Source organism: Pristiophorus japonicus, chromosome 8, assembly GCF_044704955.1.
Source record: "Pristiophorus japonicus isolate sPriJap1 chromosome 8, sPriJap1.hap1, whole genome shotgun sequence".
NCBI lineage: Eukaryota > Metazoa > Chordata > Chondrichthyes > Pristiophoridae > Pristiophorus > Pristiophorus japonicus.
In genome coordinates this window covers 174,781,914-174,807,405 of record NC_091984.1, presented here as the reverse complement: position 1 = coordinate 174,807,405, position 25,492 = coordinate 174,781,914, and the positions used below count along the sequence as shown (strand labels likewise).

Below are 25,492 nucleotides of genomic sequence, written 5' to 3'. Positions count from 1 at the left end.
TGAGTCTGGCGCCTCACTCCACTCGGCCTTCCTGACACTATTGTGCCCTTGGCCGTAAGCATCAGTCTGAGCATTGAAAGGCCTCGGTCCACCAAGGCATCGACTCTGGCAACTTTCACATGCTAATACCTGACTTGTTTGGCTCTGGTGCCTTTTATACTGGCAAAATGTGTTAATGTCGGAAGTAACATTGCAAGTAATTCCCTGCCTGAGGAACGGAGCAGATTTGAGCAGCCTTTGTGTGGAAGAAATCTCATTCTTTGACAGTGGTGCCCTTTTTCTGAGAACCACCACTGTCTGCAGTGGGATTGAAAGCCACAGTACGAGAAAGCAACGTGGAATTCAGCAACGCGGGAGGATAAAAATGTCATGCTTTGAGTCTGCTGCTTTTTAGTGTGGGAATGGGTTGAAAGGAGAAGTCTGATTTTAAACCCTATCCCCGAGAACAGGGTTAGAATGTGATAAGTTTAGAGAGCAAAACAAGTTGGTCTGTGGGCGGTGCGGTGCCTTTCGCTTATTGGCAAACGCCAATAGCGTTGAGGAGCTTGAGGTGACCACTTGCAAATTTAAAGCCAGTTGAGCAGGCTTTTTGACGCTGGCTGGCATTTGTCTGGATAAAAAGTTAATGTCAGAAGTGGGATTCGAATCCACGCCCCTAGAAAGGGACCAGAATACACCAACCTTTGGTAAGGTAAGGATTAACAGTCCTTGAGTCTGGCGCCTTAGACCACTCGGCCATCCTGACAATGGTCGTGCAGCAGCTGCAGGAAAATGTGCTGCAAATTCTGCACACTTACTGAGCAGCCTCACAATTCTTCCTCCTGTGCAAACACACAACGCACACATTCTTACGACAGGACTTAACAGGCAGCGCCAGTCATTAAGTTCATCATCCCTGCAATGCAACCAACATTCAAACACAGGTATTTCTCGCAACAGCTCGCATTTTGTCAGCTATCGGGTAACATTTTCTGTATTGTATTTCGAAAGCGCCTTTCATGACCGAACGACGTCCCAAGGCGCTTCACAGCCAATGAAGTATTGTAAAAGTGAAGGCACTGTTGCAATGTGGGGAACGCCGCAGCCAGTTTGCACACAGCAAGATCCCACAAACGGCAATGTGATCATGACCAGATAATCTGGTTTTGTCAGTGACGTTGATGTCGGAATAAATATTGAATGAAGGTTGTAACTGCTTCGTTCCAACGTGCACCTAATTACTGGTGTTGCCCTGTGGACCTGTATGCTGCAAAATCATTTCTCGAGAGTTTACCGTCTGCCACTTCAATGGCCTTGATTATTATCTTGCCCAAAGCAAAGTCACATTTCACTCACCGGTCACTAGTTCCAGAACGGAAACTGCTGCCAGTGGTAGCGTGGCCGAGCGGTCTAAGGCGCTGGATTAAGGCTCCAGTCTCTTCGGAGGCAGTGGGTTCGAATCCCACCGCTGCCAGAATTTGTGGCGTGTAATATTTGCGCCCCTTCACCGCGAGCCATGAAGCAGTCGGCTCCCGCTGTGTTGTGATATGACTATTTTGGTGTGGAAAAGAGGTTGAGCTGAGAACGGTGCCTTCAGTTTGTTGGCAAACCGTTGAAGAGTTTGATGTTGCCACTTGTAAATTGAAGGCCAGTTCAACAGGCCTTTTGACGCTGGCTGCATTTGTGTGGGGAAAAATGTCACGTCAGAGGTGGGATTGCAACCCACGCCCCTAGAAAGGGACCGGAATTCGCCGACCTTTGGTCAGTTAAGGATTAACAGTCTTTGAGTCTGGCGCCTCACTCCACTCGGCCTTCCTGACACTATTGTGCCCTTGGCCGTAAGCATCAGTCTGAGCATTGAAAGGCCTCGGTCCACCAAGGCATCGACTCTGGCAACTTTCACATGCTAATACCTGACTTGTTTGGCTCTGGTGCCTTTTATACTGGCAAAATGTGTTAATGTCGGAAGTAACATTGCAAGTAATTCCCTGCCTGAGGAACGGAGCAGATTTGAGCAGCCTTTGTGTGGAAGAAATCTCATTCTTTGACAGTGGTGCCCTTTTTCTGAGAACCACCACTGTCTGCAGTGGGATTGAAAGCCACAGTACGAGAAAGCAACGTGGAATTCAGCAACGCGGGAGGATAAAAATGTCATGCTTTGAGTCTGCTGCTTTTTAGTGTGGGAATGGGTTGAAAGGAGAAGTCTGATTTTAAACCCTATCCCCGAGAACAGGGTTAGAATGTGATAAGTTTAGAGAGCAAAACAAGTTGGTCTGTGGGCGGTGCGGTGCCTTTCGCTTATTGGCAAACGCCAATAGCGTTGAGGAGCTTGAGGTGACCACTTGCAAATTTAAAGCCAGTTGAGCAGGCTTTTTGACGCTGGCTGGCATTTGTCTGGATAAAAAGTTAATGTCAGAAGTGGGATTCGAATCCACGCCCCTAGAAAGGGACCAGAATACACCAACCTTTGGTAAGGTAAGGATTAACAGTCCTTGAGTCTGGCGCCTTAGACCACTCGGCCATCCTGACAATGGTCGTGCAGCAGCTGCAGGAAAATGTGCTGCAAATTCTGCACACTTACTGAGCAGCCTCACAATTCTTCCTCCTGTGCAAACACACAACGCACACATTCTTACGACAGGACTTAACAGGCAGCGCCAGTCATTAAGTTCATCATCCCTGCAATGCAACCAACATTCAAACACAGGTATTTCTCGCAACAGCTCGCATTTTGTCAGCTATCGGGTAACATTTTCTGTATTGTATTTCGAAAGCGCCTTTCATGACCGAACGACGTCCCAAGGCGCTTCACAGCCAATGAAGTATTGTAAAAGTGAAGGCACTGTTGCAATGTGGGGAACGCCGCAGCCAGTTTGCACACAGCAAGATCCCACAAACGGCAATGTGATCATGACCAGATAATCTGGTTTTGTCAGTGACGTTGATGTCGGAATAAATATTGAATGAAGGTTGTAACTGCTTCGTTCCAACGTGCACCTAATTACTGGTGTTGCCCTGTGGACCTGTATGCTGCAAAATCATTTCTCGAGAGTTTACCGTCTGCCACTTCAATGGCCTTGATTATTATCTTGCCCAAAGCAAAGTCACATTTCACTCACCGGTCACTAGTTCCAGAACGGAAACTGCTGCCAGTGGTAGCGTGGCCGAGCGGTCTAAGGCGCTGGATTAAGGCTCCAGTCTCTTCGGAGGCAGTGGGTTCGAATCCCACCGCTGCCAGAATTTGTGGCGTGTAATATTTGCGCCCCTTCACCGCGAGCCATGAAGCAGTCGGCTCCCGCTGTGTTGTGATATGACTATTTTGGTGTGGAAAAGAGGTTGAGCTGAGAACGGTGCCTTCAGTTTGTTGGCAAACCGTTGAAGAGTTTGATGTTGCCACTTGTAAATTGAAGGCCAGTTCAACAGGCCTTTTGACGCTGGCTGCATTTGTGTGGGGAAAAATGTCACGTCAGAGGTGGGATTGCAACCCACGCCCCTAGAAAGGGACCGGAATTCGCCGACCTTTGGTCAGTTAAGGATTAACAGTCTTTGAGTCTGGCGCCTCACTCCACTCGGCCTTCCTGACACTATTGTGCCCTTGGCCGTAAGCATCAGTCTGAGCATTGAAAGGCCTCGGTCCACCAAGGCATCGACTCTGGCAACTTTCACATGCTAATACCTGACTTGTTTGGCTCTGGTGCCTTTTATACTGGCAAAATGTGTTAATGTCGGAAGTAACATTGCAAGTAATTCCCTGCCTGAGGAACGGAGCAGATTTGAGCAGCCTTTGTGTGGAAGAAATCTCATTCTTTGACAGTGGTGCCCTTTTTCTGAGAACCACCACTGTCTGCAGTGGGATTGAAAGCCACAGTACGAGAAAGCAACGTGGAATTCAGCAACGCGGGAGGATAAAAATGTCATGCTTTGAGTCTGCTGCTTTTTAGTGTGGGAATGGGTTGAAAGGAGAAGTCTGATTTTAAACCCTATCCCCGAGAACAGGGTTAGAATGTGATAAGTTTAGAGAGCAAAACAAGTTGGTCTGTGGGCGGTGCGGTGCCTTTCGCTTATTGGCAAACGCCAATAGCGTTGAGGAGCTTGAGGTGACCACTTGCAAATTTAAAGCCAGTTGAGCAGGCTTTTTGACGCTGGCTGGCATTTGTCTGGATAAAAAGTTAATGTCAGAAGTGGGATTCGAATCCACGCCCCTAGAAAGGGACCAGAATACACCAACCTTTGGTAAGGTAAGGATTAACAGTCCTTGAGTCTGGCGCCTTAGACCACTCGGCCATCCTGACAATGGTCGTGCAGCAGCTGCAGGAAAATGTGCTGCAAATTCTGCACACTTACTGAGCAGCCTCACAATTCTTCCTCCTGTGCAAACACACAACGCACACATTCTTACGACAGGACTTAACAGGCAGCGCCAGTCATTAAGTTCATCATCCCTGCAATGCAACCAACATTCAAACACAGGTATTTCTCGCAACAGCTCGCATTTTGTCAGCTATCGGGTAACATTTTCTGTATTGTATTTCGAAAGCGCCTTTCATGACCGAACGACGTCCCAAGGCGCTTCACAGCCAATGAAGTATTGTAAAAGTGAAGGCACTGTTGCAATGTGGGGAACGCCGCAGCCAGTTTGCACACAGCAAGATCCCACAAACGGCAATGTGATCATGACCAGATAATCTGGTTTTGTCAGTGACGTTGATGTCGGAATAAATATTGAATGAAGGTTGTAACTGCTTCGTTCCAACGTGCACCTAATTACTGGTGTTGCCCTGTGGACCTGTATGCTGCAAAATCATTTCTCGAGAGTTTACCGTCTGCCACTTCAATGGCCTTGATTATTATCTTGCCCAAAGCAAAGTCACATTTCACTCACCGGTCACTAGTTCCAGAACGGAAACTGCTGCCAGTGGTAGCGTGGCCGAGCGGTCTAAGGCGCTGGATTAAGGCTCCAGTCTCTTCGGAGGCAGTGGGTTCGAATCCCACCGCTGCCAGAATTTGTGGCGTGTAATATTTGCGCCCCTTCACCGCGAGCCATGAAGCAGTCGGCTCCCGCTGTGTTGTGATATGACTATTTTGGTGTGGAAAAGAGGTTGAGCTGAGAACGGTGCCTTCAGTTTGTTGCCACTTGTAAATTGAAGGCCAGTTCAACAGGCCTTTTGACGCTGGCTGCATTTGTGTGGGGAAAAATGTCACGTCAGAGGTGGGATTGCAACCCACGCCCCTAGAAAGGGACCGGAATTCGCCGACCTTTGGTCAGTTAAGGATTAACAGTCTTTGAGTCTGGCGCCTCACTCCACTCGGCCTTCCTGACACTATTGTGCCCTTGGCCGTAAGCATCAGTCTGAGCATTGAAAGGCCTCGGTCCACCAAGGCATCGACTCTGGCAACTTTCACATGCTAATACCTGACTTGTTTGGCTCTGGTGCCTTTTATACTGGCAAAATGTGTTAATGTCGGAAGTAAACATTGCAAGTAATTCCCTGCCTGAGGAACGGAGCAGATTTGAGCAGCCTTTGTGTGGAAGAAATCTCATTCTTTGACAGTGGTGCCCTTTTTCTGAGAACCACCACTGTCTGCAGTGGGATTGAAAGCCACAGTACGAGAAAGCAACGTGGAATTCAGCAACGCGGGAGGATAAAAATGTCATGCTTTGAGTCTGCTGCTTTTTAGTGTGGGAATGGGTTGAAAGGAGAAGTCTGATTTTAAACCCTATCCCCGAGAACAGGGTTAGAATGTGATAAGTTTAGAGAGCAAAACAAGTTGGTCTGTGGGCGGTGCGGTGCCTTTCGCTTATTGGCAAACGCCAATAGCGTTGAGGAGCTTGAGGTGACCACTTGCAAATTTAAAGCCAGTTGAGCAGGCTTTTTGACGCTGGCTGGCATTTGTCTGGATAAAAAGTTAATGTCAGAAGTGGGATTCGAACCCACGCCCCTAGAAAGGGACCAGAATACACCAACCTTTGGTAAGGTAAGGATTAACAGTCCTTGAGTCTGGCGCCTTAGACCACTCGGCCATCCTGACAATGGTCGTGCAGCAGCTGCAGGAAAATGTGCTGCAAATTCTGCACACTTACTGAGCAGCCTCACAATTCTTCCTCCTGTGCAAACACACAACGCACACATTCTTACGACAGGACTTAACAGGCAGCGCCAGTCATTAAGTTCATCATCCCTGCAATGCAACCAACATTCAAACACAGGTATTTCTCGCAACAGCTCGCATTTTGTCAGCTATCGGGTAACATTTTCTGTATTGTATTTCGAAAGCGCCTTTCATGACCGAACGACGTCCCAAGGCGCTTTACAGCCAATGAAGTATTGTAAAAGTGAAGGCACTGTTGCAATGTGGGGAACGCCGCAGCCAGTTTGCACACAGCAAGATCCCACAAACGGCAATGTGATCATGACCAGATAATCTGGTTTTGTCAGTGACGTTGATGTCGGAATAAATATTGAATGAAGGTTGTAACTGCTTCGTTCCAACGTGCACCTAATTACTGGTGTTGCCCTGTGGACCTGTATGCTGCAAAATCATTTCTCGAGAGTTTACCGTCTGCCACTTCAATGGCCTTGATTATTATCTTGCCCAAAGCAAAGTCACATTTCACTCACCGGTCACTAGTTCCAGAACGGAAACTGCTGCCAGTGGTAGCGTGGCCGAGCGGTCTAAGGCGCTGGATTAAGGCTCCAGTCTCTTCGGAGGCAGTGGGTTCGAATCCCACCGCTGCCAGAATTTGTGGCGTGTAATATTTGCGCCCCTTCACCGCGAGCCATGAAGCAGTCGGCTCCCGCTGTGTTGTGATATGACTATTTTGGTGTGGAAAAGAGGTTGAGCTGAGAACGGTGCCTTCAGTTTGTTGCCACTTGTAAATTGAAGGCCAGTTCAACAGGCCTTTTGACGCTGGCTGCATTTGTGTGGGGAAAAATGTCACGTCAGAGGTGGGATTGCAACCCACGCCCCTAGAAAGGGACCGGAATTCGCCGACCTTTGGTCAGTTAAGGATTAACAGTCTTTGAGTCTGGCGCCTCACTCCACTCGGCCTTCCTGACACTATTGTGCCCTTGGCCGTAAGCATCAGTCTGAGCATTGAAAGGCCTCGGTCCACCAAGGCATCGACTCTGGCAACTTTCACATGCTAATACCTGACTTGTTTGGCTCTGGTGCCTTTTATACTGGCAAAATGTGTTAATGTCGGAAGTAACATTGCAAGTAATTCCCTGCCTGAGGAACGGAGCAGATTTGAGCAGCCTTTGTGTGGAAGAAATCTCATTCTTTGACAGTGGTGCCCTTTTTCTGAGAACCACCACTGTCTGCAGTGGGATTGAAAGCCACAGTACGAGAAAGCAACGTGGAATTCAGCAACGCGGGAGGATAAAAATGTCATGCTTTGAGTCTGCTGCTTTTTAGTGTGGGAATGGGTTGAAAGGAGAAGTCTGATTTTAAACCCTATCCCCGAGAACAGGGTTAGAATGTGATAAGTTTAGAGAGCAAAACAAGTTGGTCTGTGGGCGGTGCGGTGCCTTTCGCTTATTGGCAAACGCCAATAGCGTTGAGGAGCTTGAGGTGACCACTTGCAAATTTAAAGCCAGTTGAGCAGGCTTTTTGACGCTGGCTGGCATTTGTCTGGATAAAAAGTTAATGTCAGAAGTGGGATTCGAATCCACGCCCCTAGAAAGGGACCAGAATACACCAACCTTTGGTAAGGTAAGGATTAACAGTCCTTGAGTCTGGCGCCTTAGACCACTCGGCCATCCTGACAATGGTCGTGCAGCAGCTGCAGGAAAATGTGCTGCAAATTCTGCACACTTACTGAGCAGCCTCACAATTCTTCCTCCTGTGCAAACACACAACGCACACATTCTTACGACAGGACTTAACAGGCAGCGCCAGTCATTAAGTTCATCATCCCTGCAATGCAACCAACATTCAAACACAGGTATTTCTCGCAACAGCTCGCATTTTGTCAGCTATCGGGTAACATTTTCTGTATTGTATTTCGAAAGCGCCTTTCATGACCGAACGACGTCCCAAGGCGCTTCACAGCCAATGAAGTATTGTAAAAGTGAAGGCACTGTTGCAATGTGGGGAACGCCGCAGCCAGTTTGCACACAGCAAGATCCCACAAACGGCAATGTGATCATGACCAGATAATCTGGTTTTGTCAGTGACGTTGATGTCGGAATAAATATTGAATGAAGGTTGTAACTGCTTCGTTCCAACGTGCACCTAATTACTGGTGTTGCCCTGTGGACCTGTATGCTGCAAAATCATTTCTCGAGAGTTTACCGTCTGCCACTTCAATGGCCTTGATTATTATCTTGCCCAAAGCAAAGTCACATTTCACTCACCGGTCACTAGTTCCAGAACGGAAACTGCTGCCAGTGGTAGCGTGGCCGAGCGGTCTAAGGCGCTGGATTAAGGCTCCAGTCTCTTCGGAGGCAGTGGGTTCGAATCCCACCGCTGCCAGAATTTGTGGCGTGTAATATTTGCGCCCCTTCACCGCGAGCCATGAAGCAGTCGGCTCCCGCTGTGTTGTGATATGACTATTTTGGTGTGGAAAAGAGGTTGAGCTGAGAACGGTGCCTTCAGTTTGTTGCCACTTGTAAATTGAAGGCCAGTTCAACAGGCCTTTTGACGCTGGCTGCATTTGTGTGGGGAAAAATGTCACGTCAGAGGTGGGATTGCAACCCACGCCCCTAGAAAGGGACCGGAATTCGCCGACCTTTGGTCAGTTAAGGATTAACAGTCTTTGAGTCTGGCGCCTCACTCCACTCGGCCTTCCTGACACTATTGTGCCCTTGGCCGTAAGCATCAGTCTGAGCATTGAAAGGCCTCGGTCCACCAAGGCATCGACTCTGGCAACTTTCACATGCTAATACCTGACTTGTTTGGCTCTGGTGCCTTTTATACTGGCAAAATGTGTTAATGTCGGAAGTAAACATTGCAAGTAATTCCCTGCCTGAGGAACGGAGCAGATTTGAGCAGCCTTTGTGTGGAAGAAATCTCATTCTTTGACAGTGGTGCCCTTTTTCTGAGAACCACCACTGTCTGCAGTGGGATTGAAAGCCACAGTACGAGAAAGCAACGTGGAATTCAGCAACGCGGGAGGATAAAAATGTCATGCTTTGAGTCTGCTGCTTTTTAGTGTGGGAATGGGTTGAAAGGAGAAGTCTGATTTTAAACCCTATCCCCGAGAACAGGGTTAGAATGTGATAAGTTTAGAGAGCAAAACAAGTTGGTCTGTGGGCGGTGCGGTGCCTTTCGCTTATTGGCAAACGCCAATAGCGTTGAGGAGCTTGAGGTGACCACTTGCAAATTTAAAGCCAGTTGAGCAGGCTTTTTGACGCTGGCTGGCATTTGTCTGGATAAAAAGTTAATGTCAGAAGTGGGATTCGAACCCACGCCCCTAGAAAGGGACCAGAATACACCAACCTTTGGTAAGGTAAGGATTAACAGTCCTTGAGTCTGGCGCCTTAGACCACTCGGCCATCCTGACAATGGTCGTGCAGCAGCTGCAGGAAAATGTGCTGCAAATTCTGCACACTTACTGAGCAGCCTCACAATTCTTCCTCCTGTGCAAACACACAACGCACACATTCTTACGACAGGACTTAACAGGCAGCGCCAGTCATTAAGTTCATCATCCCTGCAATGCAACCAACATTCAAACACAGGTATTTCTCGCAACAGCTCGCATTTTGTCAGCTATCGGGTAACATTTTCTGTATTGTATTTCGAAAGCGCCTTTCATGACCGAACGACGTCCCAAGGCGCTTTACAGCCAATGAAGTATTGTAAAAGTGAAGGCACTGTTGCAATGTGGGGAACGCCGCAGCCAGTTTGCACACAGCAAGATCCCACAAACGGCAATGTGATCATGACCAGATAATCTGGTTTTGTCAGTGACGTTGATGTCGGAATAAATATTGAATGAAGGTTGTAACTGCTTCGTTCCAACGTGCACCTAATTACTGGTGTTGCCCTGTGGACCTGTATGCTGCAAAATCATTTCTCGAGAGTTTACCGTCTGCCACTTCAATGGCCTTGATTATTATCTTGCCCAAAGCAAAGTCACATTTCACTCACCGGTCACTAGTTCCAGAACGGAAACTGCTGCCAGTGGTAGCGTGGCCGAGCGGTCTAAGGCGCTGGATTAAGGCTCCAGTCTCTTCGGAGGCAGTGGGTTCGAATCCCACCGCTGCCAGAATTTGTGGCGTGTAATATTTGCGCCCCTTCACCGCGAGCCATGAAGCAGTCGGCTCCCGCTGTGTTGTGATATGACTATTTTGGTGTGGAAAAGAGGTTGAGCTGAGAACGGTGCCTTCAGTTTGTTGCCACTTGTAAATTGAAGGCCAGTTCAACAGGCCTTTTGACGCTGGCTGCATTTGTGTGGGGAAAAATGTCACGTCAGAGGTGGGATTGCAACCCACGCCCCTAGAAAGGGACCGGAATTCGCCGACCTTTGGTCAGTTAAGGATTAACAGTCTTTGAGTCTGGCGCCTCACTCCACTCGGCCTTCCTGACACTATTGTGCCCTTGGCCGTAAGCATCAGTCTGAGCATTGAAAGGCCTCGGTCCACCAAGGCATCGACTCTGGCAACTTTCACATGCTAATACCTGACTTGTTTGGCTCTGGTGCCTTTTATACTGGCAAAATGTGTTAATGTCGGAAGTAACATTGCAAGTAATTCCCTGCCTGAGGAACGGAGCAGATTTGAGCAGCCTTTGTGTGGAAGAAATCTCATTCTTTGACAGTGGTGCCCTTTTTCTGAGAACCACCACTGTCTGCAGTGGGATTGAAAGCCACAGTACGAGAAAGCAACGTGGAATTCAGCAACGCGGGAGGATAAAAATGTCATGCTTTGAGTCTGCTGCTTTTTAGTGTGGGAATGGGTTGAAAGGAGAAGTCTGATTTTAAACCCTATCCCCGAGAACAGGGTTAGAATGTGATAAGTTTAGAGAGCAAAACAAGTTGGTCTGTGGGCGGTGCGGTGCCTTTCGCTTATTGGCAAACGCCAATAGCGTTGAGGAGCTTGAGGTGACCACTTGCAAATTTAAAGCCAGTTGAGCAGGCTTTTTGACGCTGGCTGGCATTTGTCTGGATAAAAAGTTAATGTCAGAAGTGGGATTCGAATCCACGCCCCTAGAAAGGGACCAGAATACACCAACCTTTGGTAAGGTAAGGATTAACAGTCCTTGAGTCTGGCGCCTTAGACCACTCGGCCATCCTGACAATGGTCGTGCAGCAGCTGCAGGAAAATGTGCTGCAAATTCTGCACACTTACTGAGCAGCCTCACAATTCTTCCTCCTGTGCAAACACACAACGCACACATTCTTACGACAGGACTTAACAGGCAGCGCCAGTCATTAAGTTCATCATCCCTGCAATGCAACCAACATTCAAACACAGGTATTTCTCGCAACAGCTCGCATTTTGTCAGCTATCGGGTAACATTTTCTGTATTGTATTTCGAAAGCGCCTTTCATGACCGAACGACGTCCCAAGGCGCTTCACAGCCAATGAAGTATTGTAAAAGTGAAGGCACTGTTGCAATGTGGGGAACGCCGCAGCCAGTTTGCACACAGCAAGATCCCACAAACGGCAATGTGATCATGACCAGATAATCTGGTTTTGTCAGTGACGTTGATGTCGGAATAAATATTGAATGAAGGTTGTAACTGCTTCGTTCCAACGTGCACCTAATTACTGGTGTTGCCCTGTGGACCTGTATGCTGCAAAATCATTTCTCGAGAGTTTACCGTCTGCCACTTCAATGGCCTTGATTATTATCTTGCCCAAAGCAAAGTCACATTTCACTCACCGGTCACTAGTTCCAGAACGGAAACTGCTGCCAGTGGTAGCGTGGCCGAGCGGTCTAAGGCGCTGGATTAAGGCTCCAGTCTCTTCGGAGGCAGTGGGTTCGAATCCCACCGCTGCCAGAATTTGTGGCGTGTAATATTTGCGCCCCTTCACCGCGAGCCATGAAGCAGTCGGCTCCCGCTGTGTTGTGATATGACTATTTTGGTGTGGAAAAGAGGTTGAGCTGAGAACGGTGCCTTCAGTTTGTTGCCACTTGTAAATTGAAGGCCAGTTCAACAGGCCTTTTGACGCTGGCTGCATTTGTGTGGGGAAAAATGTCACGTCAGAGGTGGGATTGCAACCCACGCCCCTAGAAAGGGACCGGAATTCGCCGACCTTTGGTCAGTTAAGGATTAACAGTCTTTGAGTCTGGCGCCTCACTCCACTCGGCCTTCCTGACACTATTGTGCCCTTGGCCGTAAGCATCAGTCTGAGCATTGAAAGGCCTCGGTCCACCAAGGCATCGACTCTGGCAACTTTCACATGCTAATACCTGACTTGTTTGGCTCTGGTGCCTTTTATACTGGCAAAATGTGTTAATGTCGGAAGTAAACATTGCAAGTAATTCCCTGCCTGAGGAACGGAGCAGATTTGAGCAGCCTTTGTGTGGAAGAAATCTCATTCTTTGACAGTGGTGCCCTTTTTCTGAGAACCACCACTGTCTGCAGTGGGATTGAAAGCCACAGTACGAGAAAGCAACGTGGAATTCAGCAACGCGGGAGGATAAAAATGTCATGCTTTGAGTCTGCTGCTTTTTAGTGTGGGAATGGGTTGAAAGGAGAAGTCTGATTTTAAACCCTATCCCCGAGAACAGGGTTAGAATGTGATAAGTTTAGAGAGCAAAACAAGTTGGTCTGTGGGCGGTGCGGTGCCTTTCGCTTATTGGCAAACGCCAATAGCGTTGAGGAGCTTGAGGTGACCACTTGCAAATTTAAAGCCAGTTGAGCAGGCTTTTTGACGCTGGCTGGCATTTGTCTGGATAAAAAGTTAATGTCAGAAGTGGGATTCGAACCCACGCCCCTAGAAAGGGACCAGAATACACCAACCTTTGGTAAGGTAAGGATTAACAGTCCTTGAGTCTGGCGCCTTAGACCACTCGGCCATCCTGACAATGGTCGTGCAGCAGCTGCAGGAAAATGTGCTGCAAATTCTGCACACTTACTGAGCAGCCTCACAATTCTTCCTCCTGTGCAAACACACAACGCACACATTCTTACGACAGGACTTAACAGGCAGCGCCAGTCATTAAGTTCATCATCCCTGCAATGCAACCAACATTCAAACACAGGTATTTCTCGCAACAGCTCGCATTTTGTCAGCTATCGGGTAACATTTTCTGTATTGTATTTCGAAAGCGCCTTTCATGACCGAACGACGTCCCAAGGCGCTTTACAGCCAATGAAGTATTGTAAAAGTGAAGGCACTGTTGCAATGTGGGGAACGCCGCAGCCAGTTTGCACACAGCAAGATCCCACAAACGGCAATGTGATCATGACCAGATAATCTGGTTTTGTCAGTGACGTTGATGTCGGAATAAATATTGAATGAAGGTTGTAACTGCTTCGTTCCAACGTGCACCTAATTACTGGTGTTGCCCTGTGGACCTGTATGCTGCAAAATCATTTCTCGAGAGTTTACCGTCTGCCACTTCAATGGCCTTGATTATTATCTTGCCCAAAGCAAAGTCACATTTCACTCACCGGTCACTAGTTCCAGAACGGAAACTGCTGCCAGTGGTAGCGTGGCCGAGCGGTCTAAGGCGCTGGATTAAGGCTCCAGTCTCTTCGGAGGCAGTGGGTTCGAATCCCACCGCTGCCAGAATTTGTGGCGTGTAATATTTGCGCCCCTTCACCGCGAGCCATGAAGCAGTCGGCTCCCGCTGTGTTGTGATATGACTATTTTGGTGTGGAAAAGAGGTTGAGCTGAGAACGGTGCCTTCAGTTTGTTGGCAAACCGTTGAAGAGTTTGATGTTGCCACTTGTAAATTGAAGGCCAGTTCAACAGGCCTTTTGACGCTGGCTGCATTTGTGTGGGGAAAAATGTCACGTCAGAGGTGGGATTGCAACCCACGCCCCTAGAAAGGGACCGGAATTCGCCGACCTTTGGTCAGTTAAGGATTAACAGTCTTTGAGTCTGGCGCCTCACTCCACTCGGCCTTCCTGACACTATTGTGCCCTTGGCCGTAAGCATCAGTCTGAGCATTGAAAGGCCTCGGTCCACCAAGGCATCGACTCTGGCAACTTTCACATGCTAATACCTGACTTGTTTGGCTCTGGTGCCTTTTATACTGGCAAAATGTGTTAATGTCGGAAGTAACATTGCAAGTAATTCCCTGCCTGAGGAACGGAGCAGATTTGAGCAGCCTTTGTGTGGAAGAAATCTCATTCTTTGACAGTGGTGCCCTTTTTCTGAGAACCACCACTGTCTGCAGTGGGATTGAAAGCCACAGTACGAGAAAGCAACGTGGAATTCAGCAACGCGGGAGGATAAAAATGTCATGCTTTGAGTCTGCTGCTTTTTAGTGTGGGAATGGGTTGAAAGGAGAAGTCTGATTTTAAACCCTATCCCCGAGAACAGGGTTAGAATGTGATAAGTTTAGAGAGCAAAACAAGTTGGTCTGTGGGCGGTGCGGTGCCTTTCGCTTATTGGCAAACGCCAATAGCGTTGAGGAGCTTGAGGTGACCACTTGCAAATTTAAAGCCAGTTGAGCAGGCTTTTTGACGCTGGCTGGCATTTGTCTGGATAAAAAGTTAATGTCAGAAGTGGGATTCGAATCCACGCCCCTAGAAAGGGACCAGAATACACCAACCTTTGGTAAGGTAAGGATTAACAGTCCTTGAGTCTGGCGCCTTAGACCACTCGGCCATCCTGACAATGGTCGTGCAGCAGCTGCAGGAAAATGTGCTGCAAATTCTGCACACTTACTGAGCAGCCTCACAATTCTTCCTCCTGTGCAAACACACAACGCACACATTCTTACGACAGGACTTAACAGGCAGCGCCAGTCATTAAGTTCATCATCCCTGCAATGCAACCAACATTCAAACACAGGTATTTCTCGCAACAGCTCGCATTTTGTCAGCTATCGGGTAACATTTTCTGTATTGTATTTCGAAAGCGCCTTTCATGACCGAACGACGTCCCAAGGCGCTTCACAGCCAATGAAGTATTGTAAAAGTGAAGGCACTGTTGCAATGTGGGGAACGCCGCAGCCAGTTTGCACACAGCAAGATCCCACAAACGGCAATGTGATCATGACCAGATAATCTGGTTTTGTCAGTGACGTTGATGTCGGAATAAATATTGAATGAAGGTTGTAACTGCTTCGTTCCAACGTGCACCTAATTACTGGTGTTGCCCTGTGGACCTGTATGCTGCAAAATCATTTCTCGAGAGTTTACCGTCTGCCACTTCAATGGCCTTGATTATTATCTTGCCCAAAGCAAAGTCACATTTCACTCACCGGTCACTAGTTCCAGAACGGAAACTGCTGCCAGTGGTAGCGTGGCCGAGCGGTCTAAGGCGCTGGATTAAGGCTCCAGTCTCTTCGGAGGCAGTGGGTTCGAATCCCACCGCTGCCAGAATTTGTGGCGTGTAATATTTGCGCCCCTTCACCGCGAGCCATGAAGCAGTCGGCTCCCGCTGTGTTGTGATATGACTATTTTGGTGTGGAAAAGAGGTTGAGCTGAGAACGGTGCCTTCAGTTTGTTGCCACTTGTAAATTGAAGGCCAGTTCAACAGGCCTTTTGACGCTGGCTGCATTTGTGTGGGGAAAAATGTCACGTCAGAGGTGGGATTGCAACCCACGCCCCTAGAAAGGGACCGGAATTCGCCGACCTTTGGTCAGTTAAGGATTAACAGTCTTTGAGTCTGGCGCCTCACTTCACTCGGCCTTCCTGACACTATTGTGCCCTTGGCCGTAAGCATCAGTCTGAGCATTGAAAGGCCTCGGTCCACCAAGGCATCGACTCTGGCAACTTTCACATGCTAATACCTGACTTGTTTGGCTCTGGTGCCTTTTATACTGGCAAAATGTGTTAATGTCGGAAGTAAACATTGCAAGTAATTCCCTGCCTGAGGAACGGAGCAGATTTGAGCAGCCTTTGTGTGGAAGAAATCTCATTCTTTGACAGTGGTGCCCTTTTTCTGAGAACCACCACTGTCTGCAGTGGGATTGAAAGCCACAGTACGAGAAAGCAACGTGGAATTCAGCAACGCGGGAGGATAAAAATGTCATGCTTTGAGTCTGCTGCTTTTTAGTGTGGGAATGGGTTGAAAGGAGAAGTCTGATTTTAAACCCTATCCCCGAGAACAGGGTTAGAATGTGATAAGTTTAGAGAGCAAAACAAGTTGGTCTGTGGGCGGTGCGGTGCCTTTCGCTTATTGGCAAACGCCAATAGCGTTGAGGAGCTTGAGGTGACCACTTGCAAATTTAAAGCCAGTTGAGCAGGCTTTTTGACGCTGGCTGGCATTTGTCTGGATAAAAAGTTAATGTCAGAAGTGGGATTCGAACCCACGCCCCTAGAAAGGGACCAGAATACACCAACCTTTGGTAAGGTAAGGATTAACAGTCCTTGAGTCTGGCGCCTTAGACCACTCGGCCATCCTGACAATGGTCGTGCAGCAGCTGCAGGAAAATGTGCTGCAAATTCTGCACACTTACTGAGCAGCCTCACAATTCTTCCTCCTGTGCAAACACACAACGCACACATTCTTACGACAGGACTTAACAGGCAGCGCCAGTCATTAAGTTCATCATCCCTGCAATGCAACCAACATTCAAACACAGGTATTTCTCGCAACAGCTCGCATTTTGTCAGCTATCGGGTAACATTTTCTGTATTGTATTTCGAAAGCGCCTTTCATGACCGAACGACGTCCCAAGGCGCTTCACAGCCAATGAAGTATTGTAAAAGTGAAGGCACTGTTGCAATGTGGGGAACGCCGCAGCCAGTTTGCACACAGCAAGATCCCACAAACGGCAATGTGATCATGACCAGATAATCTGGTTTTGTCAGTGACGTTGATGTCGGAATAAATATTGAATGAAGGTTGTAACTGCTTCGTTCCAACGTGCACCTAATTACTGGTGTTGCCCTGTGGACCTGTATGCTGCAAAATCATTTCTCGAGAGTTTACCGTCTGCCACTTCAATGGCCTTGATTATTATCTTGCCCAAAGCAAAGTCACATTTCACTCACCGGTCACTAGTTCCAGAACGGAAACTGCTGCCAGTGGTAGCGTGGCCGAGCGGTCTAAGGCGCTGGATTAAGGCTCCAGTCTCTTCGGAGGCGTGGGTTCGAATCCCACCGCTGCCAGAATTTGTGGCGTGTAATATTTGCGCCCCTTCACCGCGAGCCATGAAGCAGTCGGCTCCCGCTGTGTTGTGATATGACTATTTTGGTGTGGAAAAGAGGTTGAGCTGAGAACGGTGCCTTCAGTTTGTTGGCAAACCGTTGAAGAGTTTGATGTTGCCACTTGTAAATTGAAGGCCAGTTCAACAGACCTTTTGACGCTGGCTGCATTTGTGTGGGGAAAAATGTCACGTCAGAGGTGGGATTGCAACCCACGCCCCTAGAAAGGGACCGGAATTCGCCGACCTTTGGTCAGTTAAGGATTAACAGTCTTTGAGTCTGGCGCCTCACTCCACTCGGCCTTCCTGACACTATTGTGCCCTTGGCCGTAAGCATCAGTCTGAGCATTGAAAGGCCTCGGTCCACCAAGGCATCGACTCTGGCAACTTTCACATGCTAATACCTGACTTGTTTGGCTCTGGTGCCTTTTATACTGGCAAAATGTGTTAATGTCGGAAGTAAACATTGCAAGTAATTCCCTGCCTGAGGAACGGAGCAGATTTGAGCAGCCTTTGTGTGGAAGAAATCTCATTCTTTGACAGTGGTGCCCTTTTTCTGAGAACCACCACTGTCTGCAGTGGGATTGAAAGCCACAGTACGAGAAAGCAACGTGGAATTCAGCAACGCGGGAGGATAAAAATGTCATGCTTTGAGTCTGCTGCTTTTTAGTGTGGGAATGGGTTGAAAGGAGAAGTCTGATTTTAAACCCTATCCCCGAGAACAGGGTTAGAATGTGATAAGTTTAGAGAGCAAAACAAGTTGGTCTGTGGGCGGTGCGGTGCCTTTCGCTTATTGGCAAACGCCAATAGCGTTGAGGAGCTTCGGGTGACCACTTGCAAATTTAAAGCCAGTTGAGCAGGCTTTTTGACGCTGGCTGGCATTTGTCTGGATAAAAAGTTAATGTCAGAAGTGGGATTCGAACCCACGCCCCTAGAAAGGGACCAGAATACACCAACCTTTGGTAAGGTAAGGATTAACAGTCCTTGAGTCTGGCGCCTTAGACCACTCGGCCATCCTGACAATGGTCGTGCAGCAGCTGCAGGAAAATGTGCTGCAAATTCTGCACACTTACTGAGCAGCCTCACAATTCTTCCTCCTGTGCAAACACACAACGCACACATTCTTACGACAGGACTTAACAGGCAGCGCCAGTCATTAAGTTCATCATCCCTGCAATGCAACCAACATTCAAACACAGGTATTTCTCGCAACAGCTCGCATTTTGTCAGCTATCGGGTAACATTTTCTGTATTGTATTTCGAAAGCGCCTTTCATGACCGAACGACGTCCCAAGGCGCTTCACAGCCAATGAAGTATTGTAAAAGTGAAGGCACTGTTGCAATGTGGGGAACGCCGCAGCCAGTTTGCACACAGCAAGATCCCACAAACGGCAATGTGATCATGACCAGATAATCTGGTTTTGTCAGTGACGTTGATGTCGGAATAAATATTGAATGAAGGTTGTAACTGCTTCGTTCCAACGTGCACCTAATTACTGGTGTTGCCCTGTGGACCTGTATGCTGCAAAATCATTTCTCGAGAGTTTACCGTCTGCCACTTGAATGGCCTTGATTATTATCTTGCCCAAAGCAAAGTCACATTTCACTCACCGGTCACTAGTTCCAGAACGGAAACTGCTGCCAGTGGTAGCGTGGCCGAGCGGTCTAAGGCGCTGGATTAAGGCTCCAGTCTCTTCGGAGGCAGTGGGTTCGAATCCCACCGCTGCCAGAATTTGTGGCGTGTAATATTTGCGCCCCTTCACCGCGAGCCATGAAGCAGTCGGCTCCCGCTGTGTTGTGATATGACTATTTTGGTGTGGAAAAGAGGTTGAGCTGAGAACGGTGCCTTCAGTTTGTTGGCAAACCGTTGAAGAGTTTGATGTTGCCACTTGTAAATTGAAGGCCAGTTCAACAGACCTTTTGACGCTGGCTGCATTTGTGTGGGGAAAAATGTCACGTCAGAGGTGGGATTGCAACCCACGCCCCTAGAAAGGGACCGGAATTCGCCGACCTTTGGTCAGTTAAGGATTAACAGTCTTTGAGTCTGGCGCCTCACTCCACTCGGCCTTCCTGACACTATTGTGCCCTTGGCCGTAAGCATCAGTCTGAGCATTGAAAGGCCTCGGTCCACCAAGGCATCGACTCTGGCAACTTTCACATGCTAATACCTGACTTGTTTGGCTCTGGTGCCTTTTATACTGGCAAAATGTGTTAATGTCGGAAGTAAACATTGCAAGTAATTCCCTGCCTGAGGAACGGAGCAGATTTGAGCAGCCTTTGTGTGGAAGAAATCTCATTCTTTGACAGTGGTGCCCTTTTTCTGAGAACCACCACTGTCTGCAGTGGGATTGAAAGCCACAGTACGAGAAAGCAACGTGGAATTCAGCAACGCGGGAGGATAAAAATGTCATGCTTTGAGTCTGCTGCTTTTTAGTGTGGGAATGGGTTGAAAGGAGAAGTCTGATTTTAAACCCTATCCCCGAGAACAGGGTTAGAATGTGATAAGTTTAGAGAGCAAAACAAGTTGGTCTGTGGGCGGTGCGGTGCCTTTCGCTTATTGGCAAACGCCAATAGCGTTGAGGAGCTTGAGGTGACCACTTGCAAATTTAAAGCCAGTTGAGCAGGCTTTTTGACGCTGGCTGGCATTTGTCTGGATAAAAAGTTAATGTCAGAAGTGGGATTCGAACCCACGCCCCTAGAAAGGGACCAGAATACACCAACCTTTGGTAAGGTAAGGATTAACAGTCCTTGAGTCTGGCGCCTTAGACCACTCGGCCATCCTGACAATGGTCGTGCAGCAGCTGCAGGAAAATGTGCTGCAAATTCTGCACACTTACTGAGCAGCCTCACAATTCTTCCTCCTGTGCAAACACACAACGCACACATTCTTACGACAGGACTTAACAGGCAGCGCCAGTCATTAAGTTCATCATCCCTGCAATGCAACCAACATTCAAACACAGGTATTTCTCGCAACAGCTCGCATTTTGTCAGCTATCGGGTAACATTTTCTGTATTGTATTTCGAAAGCGCCTTTCATGACCGAACGACGTCCCAAGGCGCTTCACAGCCAATGAAGTATTGTAAAAGTGAAGGCACTGTTGCAATGTGGGGAACGCCGCAGCCAGTTTGCACACAGCAAGATCCCACAAACGGCAATGTGATCATGACCAGATAATCTGGTTTTGTCAGTGACGTTGATGTCGGAATAAATATTGAATGAAGGTTGTAACTGCTTCGTTCCAACGTGCACCTAATTACTGGTGTTGCCCTGTGGACCTGTATGCTGCAAAATCATTTCTCGAGAGTTTACCGTCTGCCACTTCAATGGCCTTGATTATTATCTTGCCCAAAGCAAAGTCACATTTCACTCACCGGTCACTAGTTCCAGAACGGAAACTGCTGCCAGTGGTAGCGTGGCCGAGCGGTCTAAGGCGCTGGATTAAGGCTCCAGTCTCTTCGGAGGCAGTGGGTTCGAATCCCACCGCTGCCAGAATTTGTGGCGTGTAATATTTGCGCCCCTTCACCGCGAGCCATGAAGCAGTCGGCTCCCGCTGTGTTGTGATATGACTATTTTGGTGTGGAAAAGAGGTTGAGCTGAGAACGGTGCCTTCAGTTTGTTGCCACTTGTAAATTGAAGGCCAGTTCAACAGGCCTTTTGACGCTGGCTGCATTTGTGTGGGGAAAAATGTCACGTCAGAGGTGGGATTGCAACCCACGCCCCTAGAAAGGGACCGGAATTCGCCGACCTTTGGTCAGTTAAGGATTAACAGTCTTTGAGTCTGGCGCCTCACTCCACTCGGCCTTCCTGACACTATTGTGCCCTTGGCCGTAAGCATCAGTCTGAGCATTGAAAGGCCTCGGTCCACCAAGGCATCGACTCTGGCAACTTTCACATGCTAATACCTGACTTGTTTGGCTCTGGTGCCTTTTATACTGGCAAAATGTGTTAATGTCGGAAGTAAACATTGCAAGTAATTCCCTGCCTGAGGAACGGAGCAGATTTGAGCAGCCTTTGTGTGGAAGAAATCTCATTCTTTGACAGTGGTGCCCTTTTTCTGAGAACCACCACTGTCTGCAGTGGGATTGAAAGCCACAGTACGAGAAAGCAACGTGGAATTCAGCAACGCGGGAGGATAAAAATGTCATGCTTTGAGTCTGCTGCTTTTTAGTGTGGGAATGGGTTGAAAGGAGAAGTCTGATTTTAAACCCTATCCCCGAGAACAGGGTTAGAATGTGATAAGTTTAGAGAGCAAAACAAGTTGGTCTGTGGGCGGTGCGGTGCCTTTCGCTTATTGGCAAACGCCAATAGCGTTGAGGAGCTTGAGGTGACCACTTGCAAATTTAAAGCCAGTTGAGCAGGCTTTTTGACGCTGGCTGGCATTTGTCTGGATAAAAAGTTAATGTCAGAAGTGGGATTCGAACCCACGCCCCTAGAAAGGGACCAGAATACACCAACCTTTGGTAAGGTAAGGATTAACAGTCCTTGAGTCTGGCGCCTTAGACCACTCGGCCATCCTGACAATGGTCGTGCAGCAGCTGCAGGAAAATGTGCTGCAAATTCTGCACACTTACTGAGCAGCCTCACAATTCTTCCTCCTGTGCAAACACACAACGCACACATTCTTACGACAGGACTTAACAGGCAGCGCCAGTCATTAAGTTCATCATCCCTGCAATGCAACCAACATTCAAACACAGGTATTTCTCGCAACAGCTCGCATTTTGTCAGCTATCGGGTAACATTTTCTGTATTGTATTTCGAAAGCGCCTTTCATGACCGAACGACGTCCCAAGGCGCTTCACAGCCAATGAAGTATTGTAAAAGTGAAGGCACTGTTGCAATGTGGGGAACGCCGCAGCCAGTTTGCACACAGCAAGATCCCACAAACGGCAATGTGATCATGACCAGATAATCTGGTTTTGTCAGTGACGTTGATGTCGGAATAAATATTGAATGAAGGTTGTAACTGCTTCGTTCCAACGTGCACCTAATTACTGGTGTTGCCCTGTGGACCTGTATGCTGCAAAATCATTTCTCGAGAGTTTACCGTCTGCCACTTCAATGGCCTTGATTATTATCTTGCCCAAAGCAAAGTCACATTTCACTCACCGGTCACTAGTTCCAGAACGGAAACTGCTGCCAGTGGTAGCGTGGCCGAGCGGTCTAAGGCGCTGGATTAAGGCTCCAGTCTCTTCGGAGGCGTGGGTTCGAATCCCACCGCTGCCAGAATTTGTGGCGTGTAATATTTGCGCCCCTTCACCGCGAGCCATGAAGCAGTCGGCTCCCGCTGTGTTGTGATATGACTATTTTGGTGTGGAAAAGAGGTTGAGCTGAGAACGGTGCCTTCAGTTTGTTGGCAAACCGTTGAAGAGTTTGATGTTGCCACTTGTAAATTGAAGGCCAGTTCAACAGACCTTTTGACGCTGGCTGCATTTGTGTGGGGAAAAATGTCACGTCAGAGGTGGGATTGCAACCCACGCCCCTAGAAAGGGACCGGAATTCGCCGACCTTTGGTCAGTTAAGGATTAACAGTCTTTGAGTCTGGCGCCTCACTCCACTCGGCCTTCCTGACACTATTGTGCCCTTGGCCGTAAGCATCAGTCTGAGCATTGAAAGGCCTCGGTCCACCAAGGCATCGACTCTGGCAACTTTCACATGCTAATACCTGACTTGTTTGGCTCTGGTGCCTTTTATACTGGCAAAATGTGTTAATGTCGGAAGTAAACATTGCAAGTAATTCCCTGCCTGAGGAACGGAGCAGATTTGAGCAGCCTTTGTGTGGAAGAAATCTCATTCTTTGACAGTGGTGCCCTTTTTCTGAGAACCACCACTGTCTGCAGTGGGATTGAAAGCCACAGTACGAGAAAGCAACGTGGAATTCAGCAACGCGGGAGGATAAAAATGTCATGCTTTGAGTCTGCTGCTTTTTAGTGTGGGAATGGGTTGAAAGGAGAAGTCTGATTTTAAACCCTATCCCCGAGAACAGGGTTAGAATGTGATAAGTTTAGAGAGCAAAACAAGTTGGTCTGTGGGCGGTGCGGTGCCTTTCGCTTATTGGCAAACGCCAATAGCGTTGAGGAGCTTGAGGTGACCACTTGCAAATTTAAAGCCAGTTGAGCAGGCTTTTTGACGCTGGCTGGCATTTGTCTGGATAAAAAGTTAATGTCAGAAGTGGGATTCGAACCCACGCCCCTAGAAAGGGACCAGAATACACCAACCTTTGGTAAGGTAAGGATTAACAGTCCTTGAGTCTGGCGCCTTAGACCACTCGGCCATCCTGACAATGGTCGTGCAGCAGCTGCAGGAAAATGTGCTGCAAATTCTGCACACTTACTGAGCAGCCTCACAATTCTTCCTCCTGTGCAAACACACAACGCACACATTCTTACGACAGGACTTAACAGGCAGCGCCAGTCATTAAGTTCATCATCCCTGCAATGCAACCAACATTCAAACACAGGTATTTCTCGCAACAGCTCGCATTTTGTCAGCTATCGGGTAACATTTTCTGTATTGTATTTCGAAAGCGCCTTTCATGACCGAACGACGTCCCAAGGCGCTTCACAGCCAATGAAGTATTGTAAAAGTGAAGGCACTGTTGCAATGTGGGGAACGCCGCAGCCAGTTTGCACACAGCAAGATCCCACAAACGGCAATGTGATCATGACCAGATAATCTGGTTTTGTCAGTGACGTTGATGTCGGAATAAATATTGAATGAAGGTTGTAACTGCTTCGTTCCAACGTGCACCTAATTACTGGTGTTGCCCTGTGGACCTGTATGCTGCAAAATCATTTCTCGAGAGTTTACCGTCTGCCACTTGAATGGCCTTGATTATTATCTTGCCCAAAGCAAAGTCACATTTCACTCACCGGTCACTAGTTCCAGAACGGAAACTGCTGCCAGTGGTAGCGTGGCCGAGCGGTCTAAGGCGCTGGATTAAGGCTCCAGTCTCTTCGGAGGCAGTGGGTTCGAATCCCACCGCTGCCAGAATTTGTGGCGTGTAATATTTGCGCCCCTTCACCGCGAGCCATGAAGCAGTCGGCTCCCGCTGTGTTGTGATATGACTATTTTGGTGTGGAAAAGAGGTTGAGCTGAGAACGGTGCCTTCAGTTTGTTGGCAAACCGTTGAAGAGTTTGATGTTGCCACTTGTAAATTGAAGGCCAGTTCAACAGACCTTTTGACGCTGGCTGCATTTGTGTGGGGAAAAATGTCACGTCAGAGGTGGGATTGCAACCCACGCCCCTAGAAAGGGACCGGAATTCGCCGACCTTTGGTCAGTTAAGGATTAACAGTCTTTGAGTCTGGCGCCTCACTCCACTCGGCCTTCCTGACACTATTGTGCCCTTGGCCGTAAGCATCAGTCTGAGCATTGAAAGGCCTCGGTCCACCAAGGCATCGACTCTGGCAACTTTCACATGCTAATACCTGACTTGTTTGGCTCTGGTGCCTTTTATACTGGCAAAATGTGTTAATGTCGGAAGTAAACATTGCAAGTAATTCCCTGCCTGAGGAACGGAGCAGATTTGAGCAGCCTTTGTGTGGAAGAAATCTCATTCTTTGACAGTGGTGCCCTTTTTCTGAGAACCACCACTGTCTGCAGTGGGATTGAAAGCCACAGTACGAGAAAGCAACGTGGAATTCAGCAACGCGGGAGGATAAAAATGTCATGCTTTGAGTCTGCTGCTTTTTAGTGTGGGAATGGGTTGAAAGGAGAAGTCTGATTTTAAACCCTATCCCCGAGAACAGGGTTAGAATGTGATAAGTTTAGAGAGCAAAACAAGTTGGTCTGTGGGCGGTGCGGTGCCTTTCGCTTATTGGCAAACGCCAATAGCGTTGAGGAGCTTGAGGTGACCACTTGCAAATTTAAAGCCAGTTGAGCAGGCTTTTTGACGCTGGCTGGCATTTGTCTGGATAAAAAGTTAATGTCAGAAGTGGGATTCGAACCCACGCCCCTAGAAAGGGACCAGAATACACCAACCTTTGGTAAGGTAAGGATTAACAGTCCTTGAGTCTGGCGCCTTAGACCACTCGGCCATCCTGACAATGGTCGTGCAGCAGCTGCAGGAAAATGTGCTGCAAATTCTGCACACTTACTGAGCAGCCTCACAATTCTTCCTCCTGTGCAAACACACAACGCACACATTCTTACGACAGGACTTAACAGGCAGCGCCAGTCATTAAGTTCATCATCCCTGCAATGCAACCAACATTCAAACACAGGTATTTCTCGCAACAGCTCGCATTTTGTCAGCTATCGGGTAACATTTTCTGTATTGTATTTC

At 48.2% G+C, this 25,492-nt stretch overlaps 29 non-coding genes across 29 annotated transcripts; 14 read left to right on the top strand and 15 right to left on the bottom strand.

Moving 5' to 3' along the window:
• Positions 1-626: 626 nt before the first annotated feature.
• On the bottom strand, positions 627-745 carry trnal-caa (transfer RNA leucine (anticodon CAA)). Its single transcript has 2 exons — positions 708-745; positions 627-672 (listed from the first exon to the last, which is right to left on the bottom strand). It is a non-coding gene; the product is annotated as a tRNA-Leu (tRNA).
• A 625-nt stretch (positions 746-1,370) lies between these two features.
• Positions 1,371-1,453, top strand: trnal-aag (transfer RNA leucine (anticodon AAG)). Its single transcript has one exon. It is a non-coding gene; the product is annotated as a tRNA-Leu (tRNA).
• Positions 1,454-2,389: 936 nt separating this feature from the next.
• On the bottom strand, positions 2,390-2,508 carry trnal-caa (transfer RNA leucine (anticodon CAA)). Its single transcript has 2 exons — positions 2,471-2,508; positions 2,390-2,435 (listed from the first exon to the last, which is right to left on the bottom strand). It is a non-coding gene; the product is annotated as a tRNA-Leu (tRNA).
• Positions 2,509-3,133: 625 nt separating this feature from the next.
• trnal-aag (transfer RNA leucine (anticodon AAG)) lies at positions 3,134-3,216 on the top strand. Its single transcript has one exon. It is a non-coding gene; the product is annotated as a tRNA-Leu (tRNA).
• A 936-nt stretch (positions 3,217-4,152) lies between these two features.
• On the bottom strand, positions 4,153-4,271 carry trnal-caa (transfer RNA leucine (anticodon CAA)). Its single transcript has 2 exons — positions 4,234-4,271; positions 4,153-4,198 (listed from the first exon to the last, which is right to left on the bottom strand). It is a non-coding gene; the product is annotated as a tRNA-Leu (tRNA).
• A 625-nt stretch (positions 4,272-4,896) lies between these two features.
• trnal-aag (transfer RNA leucine (anticodon AAG)) lies at positions 4,897-4,979 on the top strand. The gene has a single exon. It is a non-coding gene; the product is annotated as a tRNA-Leu (tRNA).
• A 911-nt stretch (positions 4,980-5,890) lies between these two features.
• On the bottom strand, positions 5,891-6,009 carry trnal-caa (transfer RNA leucine (anticodon CAA)). The gene is made up of 2 exons: positions 5,972-6,009; positions 5,891-5,936 (listed from the first exon to the last, which is right to left on the bottom strand). It is a non-coding gene; the product is annotated as a tRNA-Leu (tRNA).
• A 625-nt stretch (positions 6,010-6,634) lies between these two features.
• Positions 6,635-6,717, top strand: trnal-aag (transfer RNA leucine (anticodon AAG)). The gene has a single exon. It is a non-coding gene; the product is annotated as a tRNA-Leu (tRNA).
• Positions 6,718-7,627: 910 nt separating this feature from the next.
• Positions 7,628-7,746, bottom strand: trnal-caa (transfer RNA leucine (anticodon CAA)). Its single transcript has 2 exons — positions 7,709-7,746; positions 7,628-7,673 (listed from the first exon to the last, which is right to left on the bottom strand). It is a non-coding gene; the product is annotated as a tRNA-Leu (tRNA).
• Positions 7,747-8,371: 625 nt separating this feature from the next.
• On the top strand, positions 8,372-8,454 carry trnal-aag (transfer RNA leucine (anticodon AAG)). Its single transcript has one exon. It is a non-coding gene; the product is annotated as a tRNA-Leu (tRNA).
• Positions 8,455-9,365: 911 nt separating this feature from the next.
• On the bottom strand, positions 9,366-9,484 carry trnal-caa (transfer RNA leucine (anticodon CAA)). The gene is made up of 2 exons: positions 9,447-9,484; positions 9,366-9,411 (listed from the first exon to the last, which is right to left on the bottom strand). It is a non-coding gene; the product is annotated as a tRNA-Leu (tRNA).
• A 625-nt stretch (positions 9,485-10,109) lies between these two features.
• On the top strand, positions 10,110-10,192 carry trnal-aag (transfer RNA leucine (anticodon AAG)). The gene has a single exon. It is a non-coding gene; the product is annotated as a tRNA-Leu (tRNA).
• A 910-nt stretch (positions 10,193-11,102) lies between these two features.
• trnal-caa (transfer RNA leucine (anticodon CAA)) lies at positions 11,103-11,221 on the bottom strand. The gene is made up of 2 exons: positions 11,184-11,221; positions 11,103-11,148 (listed from the first exon to the last, which is right to left on the bottom strand). It is a non-coding gene; the product is annotated as a tRNA-Leu (tRNA).
• A 625-nt stretch (positions 11,222-11,846) lies between these two features.
• trnal-aag (transfer RNA leucine (anticodon AAG)) lies at positions 11,847-11,929 on the top strand. The gene has a single exon. It is a non-coding gene; the product is annotated as a tRNA-Leu (tRNA).
• A 911-nt stretch (positions 11,930-12,840) lies between these two features.
• Positions 12,841-12,959, bottom strand: trnal-caa (transfer RNA leucine (anticodon CAA)). The gene is made up of 2 exons: positions 12,922-12,959; positions 12,841-12,886 (listed from the first exon to the last, which is right to left on the bottom strand). It is a non-coding gene; the product is annotated as a tRNA-Leu (tRNA).
• Positions 12,960-13,584: 625 nt separating this feature from the next.
• Positions 13,585-13,667, top strand: trnal-aag (transfer RNA leucine (anticodon AAG)). Its single transcript has one exon. It is a non-coding gene; the product is annotated as a tRNA-Leu (tRNA).
• Positions 13,668-14,603: 936 nt separating this feature from the next.
• trnal-caa (transfer RNA leucine (anticodon CAA)) lies at positions 14,604-14,722 on the bottom strand. The gene is made up of 2 exons: positions 14,685-14,722; positions 14,604-14,649 (listed from the first exon to the last, which is right to left on the bottom strand). It is a non-coding gene; the product is annotated as a tRNA-Leu (tRNA).
• A 625-nt stretch (positions 14,723-15,347) lies between these two features.
• trnal-aag (transfer RNA leucine (anticodon AAG)) lies at positions 15,348-15,430 on the top strand. Its single transcript has one exon. It is a non-coding gene; the product is annotated as a tRNA-Leu (tRNA).
• A 911-nt stretch (positions 15,431-16,341) lies between these two features.
• Positions 16,342-16,460, bottom strand: trnal-caa (transfer RNA leucine (anticodon CAA)). The gene is made up of 2 exons: positions 16,423-16,460; positions 16,342-16,387 (listed from the first exon to the last, which is right to left on the bottom strand). It is a non-coding gene; the product is annotated as a tRNA-Leu (tRNA).
• Positions 16,461-17,085: 625 nt separating this feature from the next.
• trnal-aag (transfer RNA leucine (anticodon AAG)) lies at positions 17,086-17,167 on the top strand. Its single transcript has one exon. It is a non-coding gene; the product is annotated as a tRNA-Leu (tRNA).
• Positions 17,168-18,104: 937 nt separating this feature from the next.
• trnal-caa (transfer RNA leucine (anticodon CAA)) lies at positions 18,105-18,223 on the bottom strand. Its single transcript has 2 exons — positions 18,186-18,223; positions 18,105-18,150 (listed from the first exon to the last, which is right to left on the bottom strand). It is a non-coding gene; the product is annotated as a tRNA-Leu (tRNA).
• Positions 18,224-18,848: 625 nt separating this feature from the next.
• trnal-aag (transfer RNA leucine (anticodon AAG)) lies at positions 18,849-18,931 on the top strand. Its single transcript has one exon. It is a non-coding gene; the product is annotated as a tRNA-Leu (tRNA).
• Positions 18,932-19,868: 937 nt separating this feature from the next.
• Positions 19,869-19,987, bottom strand: trnal-caa (transfer RNA leucine (anticodon CAA)). Its single transcript has 2 exons — positions 19,950-19,987; positions 19,869-19,914 (listed from the first exon to the last, which is right to left on the bottom strand). It is a non-coding gene; the product is annotated as a tRNA-Leu (tRNA).
• A 625-nt stretch (positions 19,988-20,612) lies between these two features.
• trnal-aag (transfer RNA leucine (anticodon AAG)) lies at positions 20,613-20,695 on the top strand. The gene has a single exon. It is a non-coding gene; the product is annotated as a tRNA-Leu (tRNA).
• Positions 20,696-21,606: 911 nt separating this feature from the next.
• Positions 21,607-21,725, bottom strand: trnal-caa (transfer RNA leucine (anticodon CAA)). Its single transcript has 2 exons — positions 21,688-21,725; positions 21,607-21,652 (listed from the first exon to the last, which is right to left on the bottom strand). It is a non-coding gene; the product is annotated as a tRNA-Leu (tRNA).
• Positions 21,726-22,350: 625 nt separating this feature from the next.
• trnal-aag (transfer RNA leucine (anticodon AAG)) lies at positions 22,351-22,432 on the top strand. The gene has a single exon. It is a non-coding gene; the product is annotated as a tRNA-Leu (tRNA).
• A 937-nt stretch (positions 22,433-23,369) lies between these two features.
• trnal-caa (transfer RNA leucine (anticodon CAA)) lies at positions 23,370-23,488 on the bottom strand. Its single transcript has 2 exons — positions 23,451-23,488; positions 23,370-23,415 (listed from the first exon to the last, which is right to left on the bottom strand). It is a non-coding gene; the product is annotated as a tRNA-Leu (tRNA).
• A 625-nt stretch (positions 23,489-24,113) lies between these two features.
• On the top strand, positions 24,114-24,196 carry trnal-aag (transfer RNA leucine (anticodon AAG)). Its single transcript has one exon. It is a non-coding gene; the product is annotated as a tRNA-Leu (tRNA).
• Positions 24,197-25,133: 937 nt separating this feature from the next.
• On the bottom strand, positions 25,134-25,252 carry trnal-caa (transfer RNA leucine (anticodon CAA)). Its single transcript has 2 exons — positions 25,215-25,252; positions 25,134-25,179 (listed from the first exon to the last, which is right to left on the bottom strand). It is a non-coding gene; the product is annotated as a tRNA-Leu (tRNA).
• Between the last annotated feature and the right edge of the window lie 240 nt (positions 25,253-25,492).